At 43.5% G+C, this 12,046-nt stretch overlaps 1 pseudogene across 1 annotated transcript in view; it reads right to left on the bottom strand.

The window, feature by feature from the left end:
- Positions 1 to 2,493: 2,493 nt before the first annotated feature.
- LOC309659881 (cyclin-dependent kinase 2-associated protein 1 pseudogene) overlaps positions 2,494 to 12,046 on the bottom strand; it is a 32,623-nt pseudogene continuing 23,070 nt past the window's right edge. Inside the window, exon 1 of the transcript in view lies at positions 2,494 to 12,046. This exon is cut by the window's right edge and continues 23,070 nt beyond it. The product of the transcript in view is annotated as a cyclin-dependent kinase 2-associated protein 1 pseudogene (transcript).

Below are 12,046 nucleotides of genomic sequence, written 5' to 3'. Positions count from 1 at the left end.
CTTTAGTTAAATTCTTTCTGTAAAAATAACTGATGTGGATTTTGTTTTCTTGATTAAATCCTTACCATAGAGTCACCATATTAGTTTGCTAGGGTTGCTGTTATAAACTACCAAAAACTGGGTGGCTTCAGCAACAGACATTTATTATCTTGCAGATCTGGAGGCTGGAAGTCTGCAAGCAAGGTGTTGGCAGGGTTGGTTCCTTCTGAGGGTCATGAGGGAAGGATCTGTTCCATGCCTCTATCCTTGCTTCAGATGGCCATCTTCTCCCTATGTCTCTTCACACCATCTTCCCTCTATGTGCATCTGTTTCCAAATTTCCCCTTTTTAGAAGAACACCAGTCACACTGGATTAGAACTCATCCTAATGACCTCACTTTAACTTGATTACCTCTATAAAGACCCTATCTCCAAATAAGGTTGCATTCTGAGGTACCAGGGGTTAGGACTTCAACATATGGAGGGCCACAGAATTCAACCCGTAACTGTTGCCTTCAGCATAATGAACAGCAATTAGAGAAAACTGAGTGTTTAAGTTTTGCTTAGCCCACTTTTAGCTCTATATCCTTACACAAGTAGCTTAATCTCTCAAAGCCTCAATTTTTGTCTTCTATAAAATGGATATAGTAATTCCTACTTCAAAGATTAAATTAGATAATATAAAGATATCCCAATTCTCCTTTCTTTTTTACATTTTGTAGAAGAAAAATGTGTTTTCCCCCCACTCACTCCATTATTCTCATCCTGTTTAGATGGAAAGATGAAGTTTTTAAAAAATTAATTAATTAATTAATTAATTAATTTTTGGCTGCATTGGGTCTTCGATACTGCGCGCGGGCTTTCTCTAGTTGGCGACGAGCGGGGGCTACTCTTCGTTGTGGTGCGTGGGCTTCTCATTACGGTGGCTTCTCTTGTTGTGGAGCACGGGCTTTTGTTGTGCGGGCTTCAGTAGTTGTGGCATGCAGGCTCAGTAGTTGTGGCTCGTGGGCTCTAGAGAGCAGGCTCAGTAGTTGTGGTGCACAGGCTTAGTTGCTCTGTGGCATGTGGGATCTTCCCAGACCAGGGCTCGAACCTGTGTCCCCTGCATTGGCAGGTAAATTCTTAACCACTGCGCCACCAAGGAAGTCCGAAAAGATGAAGTTTTGCTGCTCACAACCGACTTTGAGACTTGACTGACAGGCTGTACTGACCACTGGAAATTCAGACCTCCACCAACAGCTCTCTGAAGTCCTTCATTCTAACTCAAGTGGTGTCACCAGGGCTGCCTCCCAGCCTTCCTTTGCTCTGTAACTCATTTCTCTGCTCCCTTTGACACCATCTGGGCGTGTCTCTGTTAGAGACCCCACTTTCCCAAACAAGTTTTCGCCAAGTTTCTGGCAGCTAACCACACCCCTGCCTCTCAGGGGAAAGTGCTTTTCCACACATTACTTTGTTTAGAAATCCTTGTCCCTGGAAGCTAACAAGCTGTGAGTTGCTTAAAATGTAATGGTTACCTACGAGCAGCACAGCTAAATATAGTCACAAAAAATGCAGTATTTTGAAAAAGAAGAGCATTGTTTAAACAGGATTTTTGAATAGTTTCTTCCATGTAGGGATACAGTGAGAGGGCTTAGTGAAGCCTGAATTATATACTTTGAAAGCAAATGGAATTTTTAAAGTGGTATGAAAGTTAACTTTGTCTATCAACTTGACTGGGCCATGGGTGCCCAAACACTTGGTCAAGCATTATTCTGGGTGTTTCTGTGAGGTCGTTTTTGGATGCGATTAGCATTTGAACCTGTAGATAGAGTAAAGAAGAGTGCGCTTTCCCTAACGTGGGCTGGCCTCATCCAAATCAGTTGAAGGCTTGAATAGACCAAAAATGCTGACTTCCTCCTGAGTGAGAGAATTCCTCCTGCCTGACAGCCTTTGAACTGGGACATCAGCTTTTTCCTGCTTTTGGACTAGAACTAAAACATTGGTTCTTCCTGGGTCTTGGGCCTGCTGGCCTTCAGACTGGAACTACACCATCGGCTCTGCAGGTCTCCAGCTTGTGGACTCACCCCATAGATCTTGGGACTTGTCAGTCTCCGTAATCGTGTGAACCAATTCCTTATAATAAATCTCTTTCTCTCTATATATTGTACTTCCGACTGGTTCTGTTTTTCTGGAGAACACTGACAAATTCAGGCTGGAAGGAATTTTAGCAGTGCATCTTAAACTTTAATATGAATACGAATCACCTGGGATCTTGTTTAAATGCAGATTATGATTCGAGAGGTCTGGGGTGGGGTCTAAGATTCTGCAGTTCTGAGAAGTTCATCGGTGATGCTAATACTGTTTGTCTACCAACCACACTTTGAATAGCAAAGCTTTAGTGATCATAAAACAGAGGTTCTCAATCTTGGTTGCACATTACAATTATTTGGAGTGCTTCTAACAAACACTAGTTCCTGGTTCACCACCGCCCCCCGCCCCCGCCCAGAGTTCCGTTTTTTTAAATTAATTAATTAATTTATTTATTTATTTTTGGCTGAGTTGGGTCTTTGTTGCTGCACGCAGGCTTTCTCTAGTTGCAGCTCTTCATTGCTGTGCGTGGGCTTCTCATTGCGGTGGCTTCTCTTGTTGCGGAGCACAGGCTCTAGGCGCACAGGCTTCAGTAGTTGTGGCACGCAGGCTCAGTAGTTGTGGCTCATGGGCTCTAGAGCGCAGGCTCAATAGTTGTGACACGTGGGCTTACTTGCACTGAGGCATGTGGGATCTTCCCGGACCAGGGCTCGAACCCGTGTCCCCTGCATTGGCAGGCGGATTCTTAACCACTGCACCACCAGGGAAGCCTCAAAGTTTCTGATTTAACTGGTATGTGTTTGGACTCAGGCATCAGTGTCTTTTTTTCAAAACATCCCAGGTGATGCTAATGTGCAGCTAGGGTTGAGAATCACTGCTCTGGTCGGGGCTGCTCAAAATAGGTACAGGAATCACCTGGGAATCTTGTTAAAATGCAGATTCTCAGCCTGGTGCCTGAGATTCTGCATTTCTAAAGAGCTTCTAGGTCACATCAAGGCTGCTGGTCCACTGAATACACTTTAAGTAGGAATGGTCTAGTTCAGGTTTCCTCAACTTTGGCACTACTGACATTTTGGGCCAAGATAATTCTTTGTTTTAGGAGACTATCCTGGACATTGTAAGATGTTTAGCAACATTCTTGGCCTTTACCTACTAGATGCCAGTAGCACTCCCACACACACTTGTGACAACTAAAAATGTCTTCAGACATTGTCAAGTATCCCCTGAGGGGTAAAACCACCACTGCTACCACCACCGCCCACTGTGTTGGTGTAATCCAACCTTCTCATTTTATTGCAAACTGAAGTCCTGTTACAATGTCCACATCTTCTAGGCTCTCAGAACCTCTAGATAATTGAAAGCTGACAGATTAAAAAATGATGACTGCCTCAAACATAGAATGGTAGGTAGAATAATGGCCTTGCAAAGACGTTCAAGTCCTCATTCTTGAAACCTGTGAATATGTTACTTTACATGGTAGAAGAGGCTTTGCAGTTATAATTAAGGACCTTGAGATAAAGGATTATTCTGGGTTATCCAGGTTGGCTCAATGTAATCACTAGGGAATAGGAGATGTGGTGATGATGAAAGCAAGGTCAGATAGAGAGATTAGAAGATGCTATGCTGTTGGCTTTGAAGATGAAGGAAGAGGCCACAGGCCAAGGAATGTGGGTAGCTTCTTGAAGCTGGAAAAGGCCAGGGAATGAATTCTCCCCTAGAGCCTCCAGAAGGCATGCACCCTTGCCTACATCTTGATGATAGCCCAGTGAAACCCATTTCAGATTCTAAACTTCAGAGCTGTAAGAGAATAAATTTGTGTTGTTTTAGGCCAATAAGTTTGTGGTAAATTGCTACAGCAGTCATAAACTAATACACAGGGGAACACGGTAAGCAGATAAACAATCCTTTGCTGTGGGAGAAGCAGAAGTAAGGTTGCACTTGGGTAGAAAGGAGTGGATGGGAAGGCTGCTGAGGAAACTGAAGAGACCCTGTTTTGGGGGAGAAGAATCAATAACACTGTTCCAAGTCGAGCATTATGAATGGACAATTCTGCGTGAGCCCAGGCAGGACTACTGGAAACAGATGGACAAGGCGCACACCTAGCAGATTTGGGCAGAGCGCAGGTGTGGCGTCATAGAAATCAGATCACTGCTTCTGTGCTGTGGGCCCAGCAGGCGTGGATGTGGCTTTGTGGTCCTCAGAATTTGCTGCATATTAGAATCACCTGGGAAGATTTTAAAACTCCTGCTGCTCAGGCTGTATCCTATACTCATTAAGTAAGAATCTCTGGGGACATTAGTAGTTTTTAAAACTTCATGTTATTCAAATATGAAGGTGCACTTGAGAACTACTTTAGAAGGGGAAACAGGTGAGGGACAGACCAATAAATGCAATGAACTCAAATCAACTTGTTTCTGGAACAACAGTCCTTTGGTAATCTGAGGTGTTATGTTCTTGAGGCGAATGATGCAGGTGAGAAACCTGGTACCACCTGATGTTCCACAGCTGGTAAGTTGGGGAGTAAAGATGTGGTCTCGGGACTTCCCTGGTGGCTCAGTGGTTAAGAATCCACCTGCCAATGCAGAGGACCTGGGTTTGAGCCCCGGTCTGGGAAGATCCCACATGCCACGGAGCAACTAAGCCCGTGTGTCACAACTACTGAGCCTGCGCTCTAGAGCCCATGAGCCACAACTACTGAGCCTGCATGCCACAACTACTGAAGCCTGCGCGCCTAGAGCCTGTGCTCTGCAACAAGAGAAGCCACTGCAATGAGAAGCCTGTGCACTGCAACGAAGGATAGCCCCTGCTCACTGCAACTAGAGAAAGCCTGTGCGCAGCAACAAAGACTCAATGCAGCAAAAAAAAAAAAAAAAAAAAGAATATAGAGCCCAGAAACAAACCCATACACTTAAAAACAAAAAAACAATGTGGTCTCAACCAGGTTGTAAGTAGGCAGGTCCAACTGCAAGGCAGTGGGGACCTCAGCAGCAGGGCAGGGCGTTGGGGAAGAGAAGAAGGCTGGGACTATTGAGGGCCAGGGCCGAGAGTGAGGGTAGGTATCTAAATCATGGCATCCAGAGAAATTGGGGGAATCCACACAGTTACCTACACTGAGAAAAGTGAAAGTCTCCAGGAATGCACAAACCACCATAACCTTCATCTGTATAACTTTCCCTGGTATTTCAGGTCATATCTTAGAGATACTTCTTCCAGGAGTCCTTCCCTAACCTCCAAGCATGAGTTAGAGTCTCCCTTTTAAAGCACCATTTTAATAGTCTGCCACATTTAATCCTTCTAAGCCTATGTTATAGTAGTTAAATGATCCTCCGTGTCCTCAAGCTAAATGTGATTTATGTAAAAACAGTGCCATGGCCCATGTGTAGAGTCTATTTATTATTATATAGCCTCTGGATAAGGCAAAAACATGGCACTTGTGGCAGAGTAAGAAATTATATCTTGAACCTTGATGTGCAGAGGAAAAAATAAAACAGAAATTATAACCAATGCAGGTTATTAAGCACATTCAGGGTAACATGCCCTGAGTTCATAGCTTTCTATTCCCTGACAGGACTCCATCTCCCAATGCCCATCCCAGATTGGCCACCGTTGGTCACCAACACAAAGTGTGTGTCAGGAGGGTCCAGAGGAGATCCAAGAATTTGTACTTATCAAGCATCTCTAGTTGATATCGCTTATCCTTTTGCTGACAGTTGTATCCTTTAAACCTACAACAGTAGAGTGGAATTTGCATACAATCTATATATTTGAGTGTTAGTTCTCACCAATTCTAAAGCCTAGTCTTCTGTTGAATTAATGATCACTTTTCACTCAGTATTATAATTGCCTATTTGACTGCTTAGACATTCCACCAAACCAGAATTTTTAAGGTGGCAGAGAGCCTATCTTCTTTACTGCTATATTTCCACCCTGAGTTTAGTGCCTATCATGTAGCAAGTGCTTCTTTATGTTTGTTGAATTAGAATAAAGATGAGTTTTTGGCCTGTTGCGTTTGAGGAGCCTTTGAGACCTCCAGGTAAAGATACCCGCTAAGCAGTCAGTTGTGTAAGGCAGAAGCTCGGGAGGCTGTTCTGGGCTGCAGTTCGGAAAAATGGTTGCTGCCGTGGACAGGAATAAGGTGACTAAGTCGAAGTGTCTAGAGCAGGGCATTATCGACGTTTGGGGCTGGATAAGTCTTTGTTGTAGGGGGCTGTCCTGTGCACTATAGGATGTTTAGCAGCATCCCTAAACTCTACTCACTAGACTCCAGTAACACCTCCCAAGATGTGACAAACAAAAATGTCCACAGACCTTGTCAGATGTTGCCTGGAGAGCAAAGTTGCTCCCAGTTGAGAACCACTGGTCTAGAGTGACAAGAAGCATTGGAAGGTCAGCATGTCAACGTGTGCACATCGGCAAAGGCCTGGCTCTGTAGAGGCAAGTGAGGGGTTCTTCCTCATTGCCTCACAACCTCGCCTACACTTCCATCCTCTTCCTCCAACCCAGACACTCACTTTGGTATTGGAAGTAGCAGTGCAGCCTTGACAGATGCAGTAGTTATGTCTATGCTGCTTAGTATTTAAAAAAAAAAGGAAGTCATACTCCCAGTTGTGTAAAACGGAGTCTCTTTCCTTCGCCTGATTTCATGGGCGAAGAATGCCTCCTTCCTGAGTGGGAGCCCCTCCCTGGGGTGCTTCATGGCTCCTTTAAACTCCTGAGGCTCTGGATAGGAACTGAGACCTCTGAGAGAAGGTAGGTTGCCTGGGGGTGGAGTGGTCCTGAGAAAGTAGTTGGAGCAGGTGCCAAGTAAAATATTTCTTCTGAGTCTCCACACATCAACCCTTTCCTTTCATGCTCAGAAAATATGTGCTAACCACACAACAATAACCTCAGTCAGGCAATGAGTGATGTTTCTCTAGATGGATTTAATCGTTAGAATGTTGCACATAAGCTGAATTCTCAAAATGAATTCACTCTGCTTTCCAAACTATAGGAACGTGAGAAATAAAGCCACAAGGGGAACTCGGAGTGGGTCAGTGCATGTCATTCTATAACAATACTGGGAGGATGCTTAGAAGGCTTCCCTTCAGGGTCTAAGCTGAGAGCAGGAAGGGCTGGTTTTCCTCCCTATATCCCTTCCTATGTTTCCCAGAACATTTGCCATGTTTAAAAAAAAACCTCATTTAGATATTTGTGGACAAAAAATCAGGCTAATCTAAGAAAACATCGACTCTTCCCTGTTTAGGGTAGTAAGCATCTCATTTTCCACTCTACCTCATGATGAAATGTTCATTATAATATAAAAGGGGTCACAATTTGAAAGCAGGAAACGTGGAAGGGGCCAGTGATTTCTGTCAGAAGAGCAACATAATTAAGGTGGGTAAATGGACACTTGACCTTCTCATCATTCAATGTTTGTGGGGTCTCTACCATGTTCCATGCTCTGTGCTAGGCATGGGAGATGTACGTGGAAAAGGCACAGTTTGGAACCATAGTGTTGTGAAGTAAATAGCTGACTGCCAGCCAGGGTGATAAGCTTAATAACAAGTAAGGGGGGCTCTGGATACACATAAGGGGTGGTCCTAATAAGACAGAGTCAGTGAAAGGGTCCCAGAGGAGGTGTCACGTGAGCAGGTGTGAGTATCTAGGTGAAGGGCATGGGCAAAGATGTGTCTAGTTGTCACACTGTGGTTCCAAGGCCAGACTGAACTTTCCTCCAAAGCCACAGGAAGTGCTCTGAGGGAACACACATATAGACTGGGGCAGTATGACTCATTTCTATTAAAAAATGAAAGTGTCCTCCTATAAAATGAGGGTAAGGAATTCATAAATAATCAATGCTAATTAGAGGTAAGCAATGACCTAGCTAGAGTTTCTGTCAGCCATTAGGTATAAGTGGATAGTGCCTGCTTAAAACTACGGTATCAGAGTGAAGCCCTTCCTCAAGCTGCCTGTCAGAATCTCTTCTCCAGTTGGCCAAGCCCGTGAGCTCACTGGGCCCTAAGAGATTCCAACTCCGTATCTGAGCCTCACCCTGTAGCTACCTTCTCTGTGGCACTTCTGCTCCCTCACACCCACCATAGTTGACTTTCCATTCCTTCCATCACTTACCACACAGGACTCAATAGAATTCCATCAAATTTTAGAGCCAGAGGGAGCTTGCAGAGCATATTATCCGACTTTTTCATTTAACAGCTGAGAAAACAAAATTTATGGCTGAGAGCTTTTGGAGGAAGAAGCCATTACCTGCTATGCAGGCTGAGCAACAGAGAAAGCCTGACTGGTGCAAGACAGACGGCGAAGCAGAGAGATGCTCAGAAAGGAGCAGAGATGAGAGGCTGTGAAAGAGAATTCCCAGGTTGCCTAGTTCTATCTGTTCTTGAGGTCCAGCTGCACTCCTGCCTTCAGGCTTCATGAGACTCCCGCAAACCCTTATTACAAATTGCCTTTTCTGCTTATGGTCACTAAGGTCAGTTTCTTTTACTTCACACACATAATGAATCAGAATTCAGTCATGTAAAGTCACCTGTATGAGAAAGGGTGACTCTCAAGCTGAAACCATTAAGTATTGGTGTATTAGATTCTTGTGGCTACTGTAAAAAATTACCACAAACTTGGTGGCTTAAAAAAATCAGAGGGGCTTCCCTGGTGGCGCAGTGGTTGAGAATCTGCCTGCTAATGCAGGGGACAAGGGTTCGAGCCCTGGTCTGGGAAGATCCCACATGCCGCGGAGCAACTGGGCCCGTAAGCCACAACTACTGGGTCTACGCGTCTGGAACATGTGTTCCGCAACAAGAGAGGCCGCGATACTGAGTGGCCCCCGCTTGCCGCAACTGGAGAAAGCCCTCGCACAGCAACGAAGACCCAACAGACATAAAAATAAATAAATAAATAAAAAAAATAAAATTTAAAAAAATCAGAAATTTATTTTCTTACAGTTCTAGAGGCCAGAAGTCCAAAATCAGTATCACTGGGATAAAATCAAGGTGTCAGCAGGGCCATGCTCACTCCAGGGCTCTGCTCCTTCCAGAAACTCTAGGAGAGAATCTGCTTCTTACCTCTTCCAGCTTTTACTGGCTGTCACAGTTCCTTGACTTGTGCCCACATCAGTCACTTCAAACTCTGCCTCTTGGGTCATGTTGCCTCCCCATCTTCTGTCTATGCATCAAATCTCCCTACTGTTAAAAGGACACTGTGATTGCATTTAGGCCCACCTAGATAATCCAGATATTTAATGTAATCACATCTGCAAAGACCTCTTTTGCCATATAAGGTAATATTCACAGATTCGAGGGATTAGGATGTGGATATCTTTTCGGGAGCCATTATATAGCCTACCACATTTGGCATATTTAAAAAACAAAATGCCAATTTAAAACGGTGTTAGCTGGCAATGGAATGACAAAGTATTTTCAGCAAGGGGTGGAATAAAAGGCCCCCAGATACAAAGAACACAGGATGTAACCCACCCCCAAGGTTGCATATCCCCCTGGAGGAGATGGGATGGATGCATCATGTTATTGTGGTCCAGACACCAGCCACTATGCTCACTGAGCTAGCATCCCTTGTTCTGATTTCAAAGAACTTTCCAATAATTTGGCTGCTTATGTAGATTAAGCAGTGACAGGATATGCTGATCTGTATGCCAAAGTACCTAGTCTGTTGGATCATTATATTTCTCATTATAAATGTAAACATCAGAGTTCTGGTTTTTTCACTCATTAGTTTTCACGAGTTTGGGTAACACATATCATCAGGCTCTGAGATGAGGGCTGTCCATTTCACAAGTTCAGAAATACAATTTGCCAGTACACTAATGGTTAATCCGTTCCTGCAGGATAGTTAAACTGAGTTGTAATCTGTTGGTCCTAATTCCAAATTCCTAAGGAAGGAGTATAATTAGCCAAACTCTAGTCAATTTCCTGCCCTGGAACAATCAACTGTGGTTAAGGACTGAGGTCCCTTTGAATGTACTGCTTTTATTTTATATGCATTTGGGAGGGATAGGGCAGTTTCCTCAAAAGTCAGAGAATATGGCAAACAAAGGACATAATCGTACACTGCAGCCCGTGTTATACCTTAACTCTTAGAAGGCATTCTATTCCCAAATGCTCCCTGTGCTATCTATTGTCTTCTTCATGATTGTGTATTTGTATTTTTGGGATTTATGGGAAAACTACATTTTCTCCTTCCTCCAATGTATTCTTCTCACTTCTACTAAATTAATCTCTATAAAATACCTTAGATTTATAATCTATGATGACTATTACTGATATACTGTCTCTGTGTTTTAGCTTTATCTATGTTACCTCCTGTATTTTATCACTTAATATTTAAAAATATCAACTCACGCTATAATTAAATACATTAACTTAAAAAATAAACTCTATCAAACGAAAACTGATATCACTTTCCTTAAATAGAAAGTAATCATGCAAATAAATATAGCAGGATGTTAGAATGTGGTTTCCAACCATGGTTTTTGACTGAGGCTCCAATGTAATATACAGCATATATTGCCAAAGTTAGTGTAAGATGGACTCCTCATATGCAAGTTTACATAGGAAATTGCGGAGAACTGGTTCCATGATTTTTGTACCCCTTAGCCAGATCAATGATATTTAAAATGAGTCAAAGTGTGGAGGGAGAGGAGGATTTGTGGAGGACCTTTCAGATGGGGTCTGGTGCTATAGCAGAAAGGGGGTACTGCCTTTTCTTCAGACTTCGAGTGACAAGTTTCCTTGGGACGACACAGAGAGCTATGGAATATGTTCCCCACAGTTAGGGGAGATGGAGTAATTGCAACCAACTCCTGCCTAAGAAAGGGTAGGAGTGGCTATGTTAGGAATGGGCTGCATTCCCAGTGTTTTGGGGACAAGGAAGGTATTACTGTTTCCCATGGACCAGATGTGGGCCACTTGGAATAAAGAGAAGTTGCGTCAGATCATCTAGGGTCCTGGAGGAACTCCAGCAAAAAGAAGCTAGAGGGGAATGCTGTCTTTTTAGGGGTTGTGAAAGGACTAGAAATACTTAAGTGCCCTGCCACAGGGAGAGAGAGAAATCTACGTGAAAGTGCCCAGGCAAGAAGAACTCAGGTGTGACCTACTTGCCCAAGAGAGCCCTCAGCCACCAGCCAGAAAATACTGTCCTAGCGCCTTTACCTCTCTTCTCTCTGACCTCCCCTTTTCTAACCTGGGAAGAAGTAAAATAGCAGCTAACAAATGAAGGAGGAAGTGAGTGGAAAGAGCAGAAGCCAACCACACTGCCTTCCTGGAAGGCAGACAGCTGTCAAGTAGAGGCCTTGCCCAGGGGACGGGGAGGAGGTGGAAGAGCTGGCTAATATCTAGGACTTGACATTCAAATTACCAAATTAAAACTGAGTTAGAACATAAAAGACTGTAAGACTGTCTTTTACCTAAGAGCTAGTGGAAAAAAAGACACTGGGCCTGCTGGGATGTTATCCAGTGGTAGTTAAAAAAAAAAAAAAGCTTTCCCACTGGATCAAGTTTAAAGGAGACCTGGGAAACAAAACATGAAGTTGAATTTTGATTGTGTCTCAGTCATACTTGTTCAATATACTGCTGATACACACACTGCAAAAACAAAAGTTATATTTTAAAAAATTAGAATAAAAAAATGACAATCAAGTAGTAAATATAATTTTGTTTTCAAATGCATACAAGAAAAGAGTTTATTTTAAACATGTGAAAAACTCCTTGGTCTAGGTTCAAGACTGGCCAGTTGGTGACTGATGTTGCCACTAAGCCTAGATGCTTCCTTGGTTCAGAGTGGGTGGTGCCCCTGCTTGGTGGTATGACGCAGTTGGGACGCCTTGACAGCCCATACCAATTTGGATGCAATCTCAATGTGGGAATGATAACTTACCAAGACCACTATGGGAAAGACGATAGGAGCAGTTATTCTTACTATCCCTACTTCCAAAAAGTCATGGTGAAATGTTTAGTACATGAGGCTCTGAAAAATTCATGGCAAAATGTTAATC

This window comes from Balaenoptera physalus (assembly GCF_965194825.1).
Source record: "Balaenoptera physalus genome assembly, chromosome: 4".
In the NCBI taxonomy this organism is placed as follows: domain Eukaryota; kingdom Metazoa; phylum Chordata; class Mammalia; order Artiodactyla; family Balaenopteridae; genus Balaenoptera; species Balaenoptera physalus.
Note: the sequence above shows the minus strand (reverse complement) of the source record. Positions and strands in the feature narration are given on the sequence as shown.